The sequence below is a fragment of the Triticum aestivum genome, chromosome 1D, assembly GCF_018294505.1.
Source record: "Triticum aestivum cultivar Chinese Spring chromosome 1D, IWGSC CS RefSeq v2.1, whole genome shotgun sequence".
In the NCBI taxonomy this organism is placed as follows: domain Eukaryota; kingdom Viridiplantae; phylum Streptophyta; class Magnoliopsida; order Poales; family Poaceae; genus Triticum; species Triticum aestivum.
In genome coordinates this window covers 465,308,444-465,323,314 of record NC_057796.1, presented here as the reverse complement: position 1 = coordinate 465,323,314, position 14,871 = coordinate 465,308,444, and positions in this window count along the sequence as shown.

Below are 14,871 nucleotides of genomic sequence, written 5' to 3'. Positions count from 1 at the left end.
AACGAGAGACAAACTATGAGAAAAAGAACACCATTGGGCTGGCCTAACCAAGCATGGCGGCCAACCCCGAAAGATAAAGCGTGCTTTGCAAGTTTGTGAGCCTCGATATTTGAGCTCCTAAATTCATGACTTATTTTACAGATTTCAAAAGCAGACTTATACTGTAAGATTTCATGCACAATTGCACCGTAGCTCCCTTTGTTCTGCTGGTGGATATTGTCCACGGCCACCTTGCAATCCGAAGCAACATGGATCCTCCTGACCTAGAGATCATCAGCTAACGCTATTGCCTCCCTGATAGCGAGTGTCTCCAGAGTACCCGGGTCTGATAAATTGGGGAAAATCACCGCCGATGCTCCCAGAAAAACTCCATCTCAATCTCTACACACTGCCCCCACTGCGCCATGCGATCGCCCCACCGCAGCATCTACATTGAGTTTTACCAGGCCAACAGGCGGTGCAATCCCGTGATTTGGACGTCGCTGCGGCGCCCTGATTCCTGATGCACCGGGCTCCTGGAGGGCTTTGAGCTCTCCTATGTAAGAGTTTATGAAGCCGTTGATGGCAAAAGGGGTTTGGAAGATGTCCTCATACATGGCCTTTCTGCGAGCACCCCACAGCGCCCATAAAGTGACAACAAAAACAAGGAAATCCTCTTGGTTCAGAGCTTCGTGCATGACAAATAACCATCTCTTTGCATTTCCTTCTCTGCAGGTGCTCAGTTTGTCCAGAATAGCTTCTTTTGAAAGTGCCCAAGTGCTCCTGGAGATTGAGCAATCCACCAAAGCATGTTGCCAAGTGTCCACAGCCCCGCAAAGACAGCAAGCTCTAGAAGTAGACATGTTACGGTGATTCAGGAGTGCGGCTGTAGGAATAGTGTCTGGCGAGCCTCCATAGGAAAAATTTCAGCTTGGAAGGAACCTCAATCCGCCACAACTCAGACCAGTCTGTACCCAGGGAGTCGGAAGGGGCCCCTTATTCGTACAACCAAGCCTCCTTGCTCAGCTTTGTTCTCTGAATCATCCGATACGCTGAACGCACCGAGAAAATGCCCTTCCGCTCCTCTGACCAGGCCCAAAAATCGTCCATCTGACAGGTGCAAAGAGGTATTTGTAAAATGGCTGCTGCGTCTATTGGTATGAAAACCGACCGGACCAAGTTCTCGTTCCAGGAGGATGATGTATGGTCGATCAACTCTGCCACCCTCGTTGGTGGTTCATGGACTAGGGAGGTGATCGGCCTTTTCATATTTGATCTCGGCAGCCAATTATCTTCCCAGATTTTGGTTGTTTCACCGTCTCCGATTCTGCGGACAAGTCCCTGCACCATGATGTCTCGTCCGTCTAAAATAGCTCGCCATCCCTGTAAACATTGTAACGACCTAATAAAGCTTTGCAGTTTGCCTAAAAAAAAAAGAGAAAAAGAACACCCCGTGATCGGTTTCCGCTGGTAAGGCGAAACCTCCAAAAAAAAAAGGCGCCCTTGCCGTCTCTCCCACGAGAAAATCGCATCTTTCTTTGGGCGAGCCGCCATCCATCCACAACCCCACCTCCGCCAATCCTATACCTAGCTTAGGAATTGTTCCTCATACGATTGAGTTCCTTCTCTCCTCTAGCGGATGGATGGATTCGCCTGGACTGGAGTGAGCTCTTCTTGGTAAGGAAGCCCTACCTTCCTCAGATCTATTCTTCCTTTTGTTGCTGTCGTCGTTTCGTTCTTTCGCTACGGATTTTTTTGGGGTCCAACTTGCTTGTTCGTGTCCAAACAATACAAATATCCTATATATGTACTGTCCAAGATGCGGCTTCCCCTGCATGTGTTGATTTCACTGCAGACCATCTTGCAGAATTATATTTAAAAGTTCAATTGATCGGACACCGCAGACATTGGGAGTGACAGCTCTTCCTCCTTCTCTACATTTTTTTAAAAGTTCAATTGATCGGTTCAGGCCAGCGTAAAGCCCGCCCTAGTCCCCGTCAAAACATTGGGGGTCACATACATGATTGGCAGCAGCAAGAGGAAGACTGCAGCTGCCATGCCGTCCCGCAGCGAGGCCACCAAGAAGACGGCGGAGGTGCTCCCAAGCAACAAGAGGAAGAAGGCCGTCATATCATCAGCTTGCGCGCCGTTGTTCCCCGATGACATGATACTGGAGGTTCTACTCCGGCTCCCGGTCAAATCCATCCTGCGTTTCCGCTCCGTCTGCCGCTCCTGGGCCGCAATGCTGTCCTCCAAGGATTTCTGCAGCCTCCACATCGGAGTGAATTGCAAAAAACCACCACATTTCGGGCTTCATCTGCGGAAAACCACCTGATCGCTAATCATTTGCAAAAATCACCGCGCATTCAGTAAACCTTTTGCAAAAAGCACTGATCAGGTAATTTAGCCCGTTTAACCACTTTCTGACTAGTGGGGCCGGAATGTAAGGAGCTGATTTGGCAACAAATTGACATATACCTCCCTGGATCTTATAAAAGAAAAGCAATCAAGCCCCTCCCCCTCCCCCACAGAGGGCATCTCCTTCCTCGCGCGCAGCGACAGGGGGCCGCCGATGAGGATGCGACATCACCGGACGACGGCGACACGCCGCCCCCTTCTCCTCCGGGGGCGGTGGCCATGGCTTACAACGATGGAAACCGCAGGATTGACGGCAGCCGTGGCGCAGCAGCCGCTGGAGTCGTCGTCGGAATTGGCGGGGCTGTACTGCCCGCGGCCGTCCCTGGGACTGCAGGAGTGGACCGCGAGGGCGGACCCGTGCACGGCCTGGGCGCAGGGTCGCGAGCACACTGCCTCCTCGACAAACCCGTGCATGGCTTGGGCGGTGGCCGGCGACCCCGTGCTCGCGTTCCAGGTGGGTGACCCCGACAGATCCAGGTGGGTGCCTGGGATGGCCGAGGAACTCCAGGCCACGGAGCTTCATCGCGCGGGGGATGCCGGTCCAGAGGGGCAGGCGGATGCGTTCTTCCACCGGCGAGCTCGGGCTGCCACGAGGACGGGCCATGCTCGAGGTCTGGCAACCGGCCGTCTTCACGGAGCAGGAGGCCACGGCGCTCTGCCGGGGACGCGCCGGCCTGCTCACCGTCGCCGTCGGCCACCGCGACGCGCACACCGCGCTCGCCGGCTCACTCCTATCCATCTCCTCGCTCCACCTCCTCCTCGTCTCCGCGATCGCCAGGTCGGCGGGCGTCTTCCGGCGGCGGCGACGGGAGCCGGGCTCTGCCGGGCATGGTCCAGGGGGCTGATTGATTTTTTTTAAATCTACTAGGGGTCTGTGTGTGATTATTTTGCCAAGTCAGCTCCTTACAGTCCGGCCCCACATGTCAAAAAGTGATTAAATGGGCTAAATCACCTGTTCAGTGCAAACTGCAAAATGTTTACTGAATGAGCGGTGATTTTTGCAAATGATTAGCGACCATGTGGTTAGTTAGAAAATAGGGTTTAGGGTTTTCCGTGGGGCAAAGCCTCTCCACGTCTTTCTATATATATAACAATCAGCATACAATTACATACGTACAGGGTACGTGTACATGACACGCTAGACCTATTTTAACACTCCCCCTCAATCTGAACTTCTACTATGTACAAGGTTTAGATTGGTACTAAAACGGTCTAGCATATGTCTGGTGGCTGGTTTAGTAAACACACCAGCCAGCTGATCGTTAGAAGAAATGAATCTGACCTCAAGAGCTCCAGAAGCAACACGCTCACGCACAAAGTGAAAATCAATCTCGATGTGCTTGGTACGTGCATGGAAAACTGGGTTGGCAGTCAGATATGTGGCCCCTAAGTTATCACACCAGAGAACCGGAACACGCTGCTGAGACATTCCAAGCTCTTTGAGTAGTGACTCTACCCAGATGGCTTCAGCAGCTCCATTCGCCAAGGCTTTGTACTCGGCCTCTGTGCTCGACCTCGACACTGTTGGTTGTTTCCTCAAACTCCAGGAAATGAGGTTCGGTCCAACGAATATGGCGAAACCTCCAGTTGATCGACGATCATCCGGACAACCTGCCCAATCTGCATCAGTGAAGATACTAATGCTAGTAGAGACAGCCTTGCGAAATTTCAGCCCAGTGTGCAACGTTCCTTTCACATAGCGTAAAATCCGCTTAACAGCTTCCCAATGAGCATCAGTGGGCTGTGAGAGAAACTGACACACCTTGTTCACTGCAAATGAAATATCCGGACGGGTGAGTGTTAAATACTGCAGTCCACCAACAACACTGCGATACCGGAAAGAATCATCGGTACTGAGAGGCCGTCCAGACACTCGTGCAAGCTGCTCGGAAGTAGACAGCGGTGTGGAAGTAGGCTTACAATTCTCCATGCTCACACGGTGTAAAAGATCCAAGGCATACTTTCGTTGAGTCAATGTCATCCCCCCTGAATTGTAGGACGCTTCCAGACCAAGAAAATACTCCAATGGCCCAAGGTCCTTGATAGGAAAACTGGCAGCGAGGGCATGAACAAGACCATCAACCGCACGTGGAGAAGATCCGGCAATGACAATGTCATCCACATAGACAAGCATATAGATCTGAACATCACGATAGCGGAAGAAAAACAGAGACGTATCTGCTTTGGAGGAGGCAAAACCCAAAGCGAGAAGACGAGCACTGAGCCGAGCGTACCATGCACGAGGGGACTGCTTGAGTCCATAGAGGCGCGCTGAAGCTTGCACACATGCGAGGGAAAACGAGCATCCTCGAAACCAGGTGGCTGCTGCATATAGACGTCCTCGGAGAGATACCCATGAAGGAAAGCATTGCTGACATCAATCTGCCGAAGACTCCAACCGCGAGAAACAGCCAAGGCAAGAACCAAACGAACGGTGGCCGGCTTGACAACCGGACTGAAGGTATCACCATGGTCAATGCCAAGCTGCTGTGTGAAACCACGGGCGACCAGACGAGCTTTGTACTTATCAACAGAGCCATCCGGACGGTGCTTGGTCTTGAAGATCCATTTGCTCCCAACAACATTGACACCGCGCGGCCGAGGCACAAGAACCCAAGTCTTGTTGTGATGCAGAGCAGTGAGCTCATCAATCATCGCGGTACGCCAGGCAGTCTCACGGAGAGCATCACGATGAGAGACAGGCACCGCAAGAAACGCACGGCGACGGGGATCATAGCGGATAGTCCCGTCGGTAGGAACAAGAGCACGGCGAGTATGATCGCGGGTGCGGGTAACCATGGTGTGTGCAGGAGCAGCTGGGGGCGTCACGGTCGAGGGAGCTGGACTCCCCTCGACAGAGGGCCACGCGAGCTGCGGTGGCGATGGCGGAGCAGCATCCTCGAGCACCGGGGCGGGGGACACCGCGTCACCGCGCGGCAAGGAGGCCGCGGAGGGGCCGGGCGAACGGCCGGGTCCATGGACGGGCCGGTCGAGCCGGGCGAGGCGGTAGCCGATGGACCAGCTAGGCCGGGCGAGGCGACGACCGAGCCGGGCGACGTGGGAGCCGAGCGGGGAGACGTGCATGTCCCATGCACGTCGATCGCCAAGGAGGGCTGCGCAACGGCCACGTGGGGGCGGCGGGCAAAGGGCGTGCATGCGCCATGCACGTTGAGCGCCGGAGAGGGCGAAGCCGAAGAATCCTGCACAGAAGCAATAGGGCCTAGGACAGGCGTGTCAGTAGACAAATAGGACAATTCGTATTTGCGCATATGGTCACCCGTAGCCGGTTCAGTGGGAGGAAAAGAGAGAACATCAGCCAAAGAAGAGACATCGACAGTGACCCCAGGAGTGGCATAGGAAAAAACAGACTCGTCGAAAACAACATCACGGGAGATGTAGAGATACGTCCCATGGAACGATCAAGACACTTGTATCCCTTATGCATCGGACTATAGCCCAAGAAAACACATATGGTGGATCGGAAAGCAAGTTTGTGTGCATTATATTTGCACAAACTAGGCCAGCAGGCGCACCCAAAAGTGTGAAGAAACTTATAATCGGGGTGCACCTTAAGGAGACGATATATGGGTGTATCTTGTTGAAGAACAGGTGTAGGCATGCGATTAATGAGATAGCATGCCGTAAGGAATGCCTCATCCCAAAAACGCAATGGGAGAGAAGAATGAGCCAGCAAAGCAAGGCCTGTTTCAACAAGATGACGGTGTTTGCGTTCAGCAATGCCGTTCTGCTGAGACGTGTGTGGGCAAGACACACGATGAGAGATGCCAGTGCGTTGGAAATAACGATGCAACCGGTGATACTCACCACCCCAGTCGGACTGAACAGCTATGATTTTAGTGTGGAGAAGACGCTCAACATGAGCCTGAAAAGCATAGAATACTTGCTCAACGTCAGACTTATGCTTAAGAAGATAAATCCAAGAGAAGCGAGAGTAATCGTCAACAAAGCTCACATAATATTTATAACCTCCGGAAGAAGCAATAGCTGGCCCCCAAACATCAGAATGAATTAACTCAAGAGGCATAGTGGAAACATGATGTGATAAATGATAAGGCAATTGTCGACTTTTAGCACGCTGACAAGCATCACACACGGAAGTCTGACGTTCAAAAGAACACACTAAATCATTATTCCTAACAATGTTATGAACAATATTATTCGAGGGATGACCGAGACGCTGGTGCCACTGGGACGGGGTGGTCTTGACGCTGAGGGACGCGTGGCGGTGGAGGATGACGACGCGCGACCGAACGGGATGGGGTAGAGTCCACCATGACATCTACCGTGAAGAAGGATTTTCTTCGTGGCCGTGTCCTTGACAAGGAAAAAGAAACGGTGAAATTCCACAAAAACATCATTATCAAGGACGAGACGATAAACGGAGAGAAGATGTTGATGAATGTGTGGTAGACGAAGAATATTGCGTAAACGAAGGGATGAACCGGGTATAGTGGAATGACCAATATGCGAAATAGACAAACCTGCACCGTTTTCCACTTGCACTTGACCCTTCCCGCCGTAGCGCTCGTGGAAGTGCAGGCGATCAAGATCATTCATCAGGTGGTCCGTCGCACCGGTGTCCAGAATCCAGTGCGGCGGCTCATGGGAGGAGGATGTGGACGCGGAGTTGGCGGCGCGGTGGTCATGATCATAGCGGCTGCGACAGTCGCCGGCCTCATGACCCCAATTCTTGCATATCTGGCACCGGGGACGCCAGCGGCGGTTGCGACCACCCCCGTTGCCACCTCCGTTTCCTCCTCCATTGCGGCTATTGCCGCCGTTGTTGTTGTTACGACCAGAGGGGTTGCCCTGGCTGTTGCCATAGCCGCCCGAGCTGGGCGGGAGGGAACCGGCGGAGGGGCGGCCGCCGCTCGGGCGGCCAGAATCGGAGGCTCGGCCGGAAGTGTTGTTGTAGACCGGCCGAGACGCGGCGTTGGCGGAGGACTGCCAATCCTCGTGCTCGGACTGCTGCTGCTGAAGGGCCTCATAGTGGAGAACGCTGGAGTAGAACGCGGGGAACGTGATTGGCACGCCCGCGAAGTTCATGGAGGCGGCGATGGGGTTGAACGCCGAGCCGAGCCCGGTCAGCATGTAGTCGATGATCTCATCATCGCGAAGAGGAGAGCCGGCGGCGGCCATCGAGTCAGCGAGGGCCTTGACCTTCTGCATATACTCGCCGGCGGGACGATCTCCCTTGCGCAGCGCCTGAATCTGGCGCCGAAGGTTGCGCACGCCGGCGCTGTTCTCGGCGGCGAACATGGTGTGCACGGCCGCCCAGGCGGCGGCAGCTGACCTGTAGCCAATGAGCTGCGCGGAGATCTCCACGCTCATCGAACCGAGGTGATGCCCGAGAACCTTCTGATCCAGCGTCCACCATTGCTCGTAGTCGGGGTTGGACACGGTGCGGGCGGCCTCGCCGGTGCCTGTCGTCACGGTCGGTGCCGGCGCGGTGGCCGAGCCATCGAGGAAGCCGTGGAGGCGAACTCCGTCGAAGTTGGGGAGGGCAAGAGCCCTCCAGAGCATGAAGCTGCTGCGGTCAAGCGAGACCGCGATGGGCGGAAGGACGGGGGTGGGAGCCGTCGCGGCGGGTGGGGCGATGACGGGGGCGATCGGGACGAGCGTGGAGGGGGTGGTGAGCGTGAGCGCAGAGGAGGCGGTCATCGTGGGTGCCGGTGCGGTGGACATCGCGGCGGCCGCGAGGAAACTGCGGCGGCGGCTAGGGTAGGCTCTGATACCAAGTTAGAAAATAGGGTTTAGGGTTTTCCGTGAGGCAAAGCCTCTCCACGTCTTTCTATATATATATAACAATAAACATACAATTACATACGTACAGGGTACGTGTACATGACACGCTAGACCTATTTTAACATGGTTTTCCGCAGATGAAGCCCCAAATGTGATGGTTTTTTACAATTCACTCTCCACATGGCCACCTCTAAGATGATGCCGCCGGTCCCGAAGCTACTCGTGCTCTCGCCGGCATCAACATTTGGCTCCGTTGCTGTGTACGCGTGCTCACCGTCAAGCCCCGTAGACGATTTACTCTTCACCTTCGACTGCGCCCGCCGCAACTCTGTTGAAATGGTGATGCCCTCGCCATGCTGCGGGCTCACCCTCCTGTATGACGCCGCGGCACCGGCTTACTATGTTTGCAATGTGGCTACAAGGGCGATCACACGCCTGCCGCCTCACCGTGTTCCCACATACGATTCCAGTGCCGGACTGGGATTTGACGCCGGGACAAGGGAGTACAAGGTCGTGAGGTTGATCAATGGGGTTTTCGGTGAGAAGGAGACGATCAGGTGTGACGTGTGCACGCCCGGAGCTGATCGCTGGAGGCCGGCAACCGGAGGGGTGCCCTTCAAATGGTCCCAGTTTGCAAACTCCGCGGTTCATCATGCAGCGGTGAACAAAATACCGCCCGTGTTCGCCAACGGATGCCTGCACTGGTTGATCAACCCTTCACTTATCATCAGAAGGCCAAGAGCTGCTATCGTATCCTTTTCAGTCGCAGAGGAGACCTTCGGATGTGTCCGTTCGCCGCCGTTCTGGGGACCGAGAGAACATCTGGGCTCCCTGTCCCAGTCAGAAGGAGAGCACCTGGTTGTGATGGATGACCAGCTATGCATTGTCCGGGATCTTCGCAACGGAATCCCTCATGGCGGCACCTTGGAGATTTGGGGACTGCTGGATTATGGCTCCGGTGATTGGTCGCTGAATCATCGAATCGATTTGTTCGGGCAGGTAAAAAGAGAATTAGCTGATCCACGGGTTGTGAGGGTTATTGGTAATGTTGGCAACTGCAAGTTAGGGAAGAAGATTGTGATTGCTACTAGCAAGCACTTGGTTCACGACAAGTTTCAGAAAAAGGTTTACTCATATGATCCTAGCCGTCAAGTTCTAGAGGGCATTCTTTCGGTCACCGAGACGCACACCTCTCTTATGCTCTTCGTCCCTGGTTCAAGATTCAGCTTACTTGAAGAGAGCCTTGCTCTGGTGCATAAAACTCATGAAGACCTGGCCTTCAAGAATGTGCTAAAGAAACTACGGCTCCATGCTAAAAGGCTAAAAGATGAAAGGTCTCTCTTGTTGAAATCTTCTGCAATTTAAGGACTTTAAGAATCTTGCCAACATTGTTCAGCTGATACAAAGACGTCGTGAGCCCGACTAGGCGTGCTCATCGATATCAGACTTTGTATACCGCCTGTAAAGCAGGTTGTAAGGTGTTGGCCACGAGCCTCTTCTCTGTGATCCTGTAACTGCTTTCCCCTTTATATTTCAATGAAAGTCACGTACACGACCTTTTCATCAAAAAAAATTCCTTTTTATAGTTGCCATGCACATGATTGTGATGTTACTCTCGGAATTGTTGCCTTATGCCCAATAAAACCAGGGCACAACATTTAACTATGGAGAATATGTTGAATATATTTGATGTCATCCTTGTCCTTTTGTGCAGTTTTGTGGTTTAGCTTGTAGGAGTATTATACTTATTTTTGTTGCGAGCCGTTGAGCACTAAGGATAATGAAGATGTGACTTTCTTGACATTCTTGTGCTGCTGCGCGGTGGTCTTCTCCGGTGAGGCGGCGCGCGTCGAGGTGCGTACAGAGTGGTGGAGCATGGTCGCGGGTTCGACGAGGAGGTGCTGGTGCACGGCGACCTGCTGGGAGTCGCTGGATGGTGGTCGGAGGGGAGGCGCACCTAGGCCAGGGAGGCGGCGGATCTGGGCCAGGAGTGGCCGTGCGAGCGGCGGCCGGGATCTGCCGCGGCGGCCGGTTGGTGTGTTTTGCCCCTGCTGGCCCCGGCGAAGATCTGCAGTTGGGTGGTGGAGGCGCAGGCTGAATCCGGGGAGCTTGTGCCCGGGTCAGGGGCTTGCTGCGGGGAGCATGCGCGCCCGAGGTGGCTCCCCTGTCCTGGCTCCCTGGGCTCTGTCCGCTGCAAGGCTGTCCGCTAGGAGGTGGTGTGGCAGCTGCTTGCGGCGGCGGAAGATCCTGGCTGTGTTGGTTGTGGTAGGAGAGATGGAGTTGTTGTCCCCGGCCGTGCGGGAGGTGGAAGCTGGACTGCGTGTCCTCGGCGTGCAGGGTGCTGGTGTTCAGTGCACTTTGATCACAATGGCGAGGTGCTGCGGCGGTGGTGGTTTGATCCAGCACTGACGACGACCTCAATTCTTCGCAAGGGGTGGGAGGTGGCCGACTTTACGGATGAAAATCCTGCCCGTCTTCGATCCGTGTTGGCGGCGACGGCGCCTGTGGGCGTCGTTCCCCTCCTTGGAGGCGTCGCTTAGGTGTGTCGCCATCTCCCCGTCTTGGTTGGTTGCGGTCTCCGGGCGAAAGCCTAGGTCTTGGACCAGCGATGGCGGCGTCCTAGCGCCGTATCTCTGTAGGGAGCATCGTGGAGGGAGACATGGCTTGTTCGGTGCTGCGGTCTTCCGGTGCGTGTCGCTAGTCCAAGTAGAGGTTCTTGGGCGCAATATACGTCGATGCCGGTGACTCCAAGACGGTGGCTTTGGCGGGGCCAACCAACTCCCTCCACCCACTTGCCATCTCCTTTCGGCAATCAAGAGTGGTTGGTGCGTCGGCAAAGGAGGTCCGATTAAAGTTGCTACTCTTCGTGGTGATCGGTGTAGGTCGAGACGCGGCCTTGATGCTCTTCGGGACAAGTTCCTTTGTGTTGTGTTTGTAATGTGTGTGGAGGCTTCTCTTCGGATTAGCTCGGGTGTGGTGTTGGTACTAGACTTGTTGTTCGCAACGAGTTGTAGTCTCTTGTAATTGTCTTCTGCCTTCTATAAAAATATGGTACGCCTTTGGCGTACTCTCGAAAAAAAGACATTCTTGTGCTGAGAGAGGTGTCGCCTGTGTGCGGGGCCGTGACCAGGCATCAACACCTGCGCCGTGTCGGTTTGGGCTTCATCGCAGTGACCACAGCCAGGCCGCCGACGCTGGAAGGAGGAATAGCCATGTGAAGAGGTCTGGCCAGCCCTCGACTTTCGCCTCGTGTCGATGTGGATGTGCCCACGAGCGCACGAGCATTGCTCCCTTGGCTTCGCTGGAGGAGGGCGGCTCTATCCAGCTTGCAGACAGACAGGATCTAGGGGGCATTTTTTTTGTAGAACGAAGGCTCAATAAAAGAACCCGGCTTTGAATTAACAAAGCCATCAACCGGCCAGGATTACAAGATCACCAACTTACAAGGAAAAGCAAATAGAAACAAGCGGCTGATACAAGGAGCAAAGCGAAACACACTCAAAGGCAGCAGCGATAGCAAGCAGGAACGCCATGCTGCAACCATCACCCTACAGGACGACCTACACCAACAAGACTAACTACGGACTTGAGAGGATGCACTACCGCGCAAGCTTCGTGATCGTAGCCAAACTCGAAGACAGTAATGGACCGAACCTCCTCTGGAACTGCCACTGCAAAGGGCCCCTGCCCTCTCATCCTGGCTCGAAGGATGCCGCACCGGCAGCCGGCAGCTTGGTTCACCATAGAACCCAGATGGAAGACGTCCAAGCTGCGTATGGAGAAGGAACTAGGAGCAGACCTGCAAGATCAGAGCACACCACTCCGAGCACCGTCATCGCCTGCAGTTAAGTCACACCGAAGGGCCAGAGCTGTCGGCCACAATTGCAGCAAACAAGGGTAACAACAATGAGCCACTGAAGAAAAGGCACTGAAGTGCAAAGCCAAGCTGCCACCCGCCACCATCACACCCACAACCCGACTCTCTCGCCGCCCCTGCGATCCCCGAACTGCGCCTCCAAGAAGGAACACGACACAGATGTGTCGTCGCCGCCCGAATTAGGGGACCTAGGCTTTAACCTAGCAGGGGACGGAAGGAGGGGGAGAAGGATCCACACCACAACCTCGAAGGAGGGGAACAACGCCCATGACGTCGCCTACAGTGTGGCTGCGCCGGCCAGGGATTTCCCCCGGATCCAACCCCGCTCGACGAGATCCATGCTGCCGGCGCCCGGGAAGAACGACCTAAGCCATTGGGACCCGGATCCGGCAATGGAAGAAGCAGATCGGGGCGGAGAGGATGGGTTGCATCTGGCGGTGGCAACCGCGCGGGGAAGGCTGCACACCAGCGACCGAGGACCGATTCCTCCTCGTCCCCCTCGAGACCGAGGGAGGCGCCTCACCAGCTCCGGCAGGAATGGCCCGCCGCCAGGGCCGCCCCACGCTCTCCGCCCAGGGCCGCCGTCCCGGATGCCAAGGCCCTCCATGCTACGTGGAGCCGCCGGATCCCCACCCGCCACCTTCATCGGTGTCGAGCGCACGCCGGTGCACACCTCTGGCGGCGGCGAAGGGGAAGGAGGGGGGAAGGAGGGGTGCGGCGGCGGTGGTTAGGGTTTCCCCCAGGTCGGCTCGAAGGAGACGACGCGGGAGCGGGAGGGAGGGGGGCCGATCCAGGGGCATTTGACCTATAGATCGAGGCCGAGTAGAGAGACGGCTTCTTGCTCCAAGCAAGCGCAAATAGTAGGGCCTGGGTTATTGCGAGACTGTAGTGCCTCTCTCCGGCATAGTTCCTCCGGCTGGGCTAGCCCAAAGGGTTATGTGCAAGTGGTTTCAACTTACAGTGGGGGGATTGGGTTTATGAACCTTCTGTGAATTTTGGGAAGATTCCGCGTGGATTTTTCCCTTTGGCTTTCTGTGTTATTTTTGTTCATTTTTTCATCATTTTTAAAAATGTTGTATTTTCTTTTTTTCAGATACATGTTGACCTTTATTAAATACACTTTGGACATTTTTCATATACAGGCTAAACATTTTTTAGATACACATTGAACATCTTAAATACACGATGAATAATTATCCGAATACATGTTGAACAATTTTTGTAAAATGCAAGTTGAACATTTTTTTCATGCAATGTGAACATTATTAAACACAAGTTAAATATTTTTGAAAAACATCATAAAATTTTCTTTGAAATGTTTTCTTTAAGTTGTGAACGTTTTTCTAAAAGTCATGAATATTTTTAAATGCGTGAGCATTTGTCAATTGTCATAAACAATTATTTTTAATGGTACAAACATTTTTTTTAAAATTATGCGAACGTACTTTTACATTTTCGTGACCATTTTTTTAAACGTGTGAAATTTTTAAGTGGCATGAATACTTATTTGAATAGTATGAAAATTTTCTAAAGTTGGACAATCAATTTTTACATTTCATAAACATTGTTTAATGCATGGTGTAATTTATCTAAAGTATTTTTTGGAATGTGTATTTAAAATATTACAAAATATACACAAAGGTTAGAAAAACAAAACTCGGGCGAATAAGCGAGACATATATGTGCCCACAAATGAGTCATAGTCGCTAGCGAGCAAAAAATTCTGCCTATATCTCTAGTCAGGAAAAAAAAACCCAACGTGATTCACTGATTTGCGAGTTCCCAGCAAAAAGAAGTGTTTTCCGAGTCCTTGACCCCTCTCATTTGTCCCACTAAACGATCAAGGAGAGAAACTCCATAAAAAAGAAAGACAAACTTGCGTCTAATTTATCTCTACCACTTAAGCGAGAAGGTTAAATTCCGAACCACATGAATTTTGCAATAGATCTGAACAACCCGTGTGGCGCACGATCTGCATTAAACGGATCCGCTTCTCCAGCATACTTCGCCCACACTTCCCTTCTAATTCCGCTAGCCCCATCCATCTGATCTTTTCTTCTAAACTCTTTCCTTCTTATATCCCGTATATCCCGCCCGCTCTTTTCTTCTAAAGTTGTTTTTTCGTTAATATGGTACACACTGATCCCACTCCTTCCGCTCTTTCCTTCTTTTTCTGCTCTTTTCTTCTTTTTCCGCACCTTCCTTCTGCGTGCGTGAGAAGAGACTTGAACCCGAAACCTCAAGTTGAGGACATAAATCCTACTACCAGCTAGGCTAGCGACCCAATCGTGCATGAACATTAAATTAGAATGTTTATGCTTGACCATGCGCGCATCCGGATTACCACGCATCAAGCAGGTACCTCAACAATCAAGTACGCTACCAACATTTAACGTATGATTACTAATTGAGACCAATAACACACCCTAATAAATTATGTGTAAATAACATGGTAATATACGCATGAATACCTGATAAATTACATACAAACACCACCGTAACTTTGACCCACGGAAAAAGTTTGTTGAAACACCCCTGGTAATTTCTGTGTAAGTACATGATAACTTACATATCATAGACCTAGTAAATTAGGTACAAACACCGTAAGAACTTTGACATGGAGAAAAAAAGTTGTTCAAACATACTCCTGGTAACTTCTTTGTAAATAATATGATAATAGATGCAACCACGGACTTGATAGTACGTACACCACGATTACTTTGACTGAGGGAACTATTTTGTTAAAATATACCCTGGCAATTTCTGCGTAAAAGACATGATAATATATTATATATATACCCTGGCAAGCATTTGTACTAGTACTACTCGCA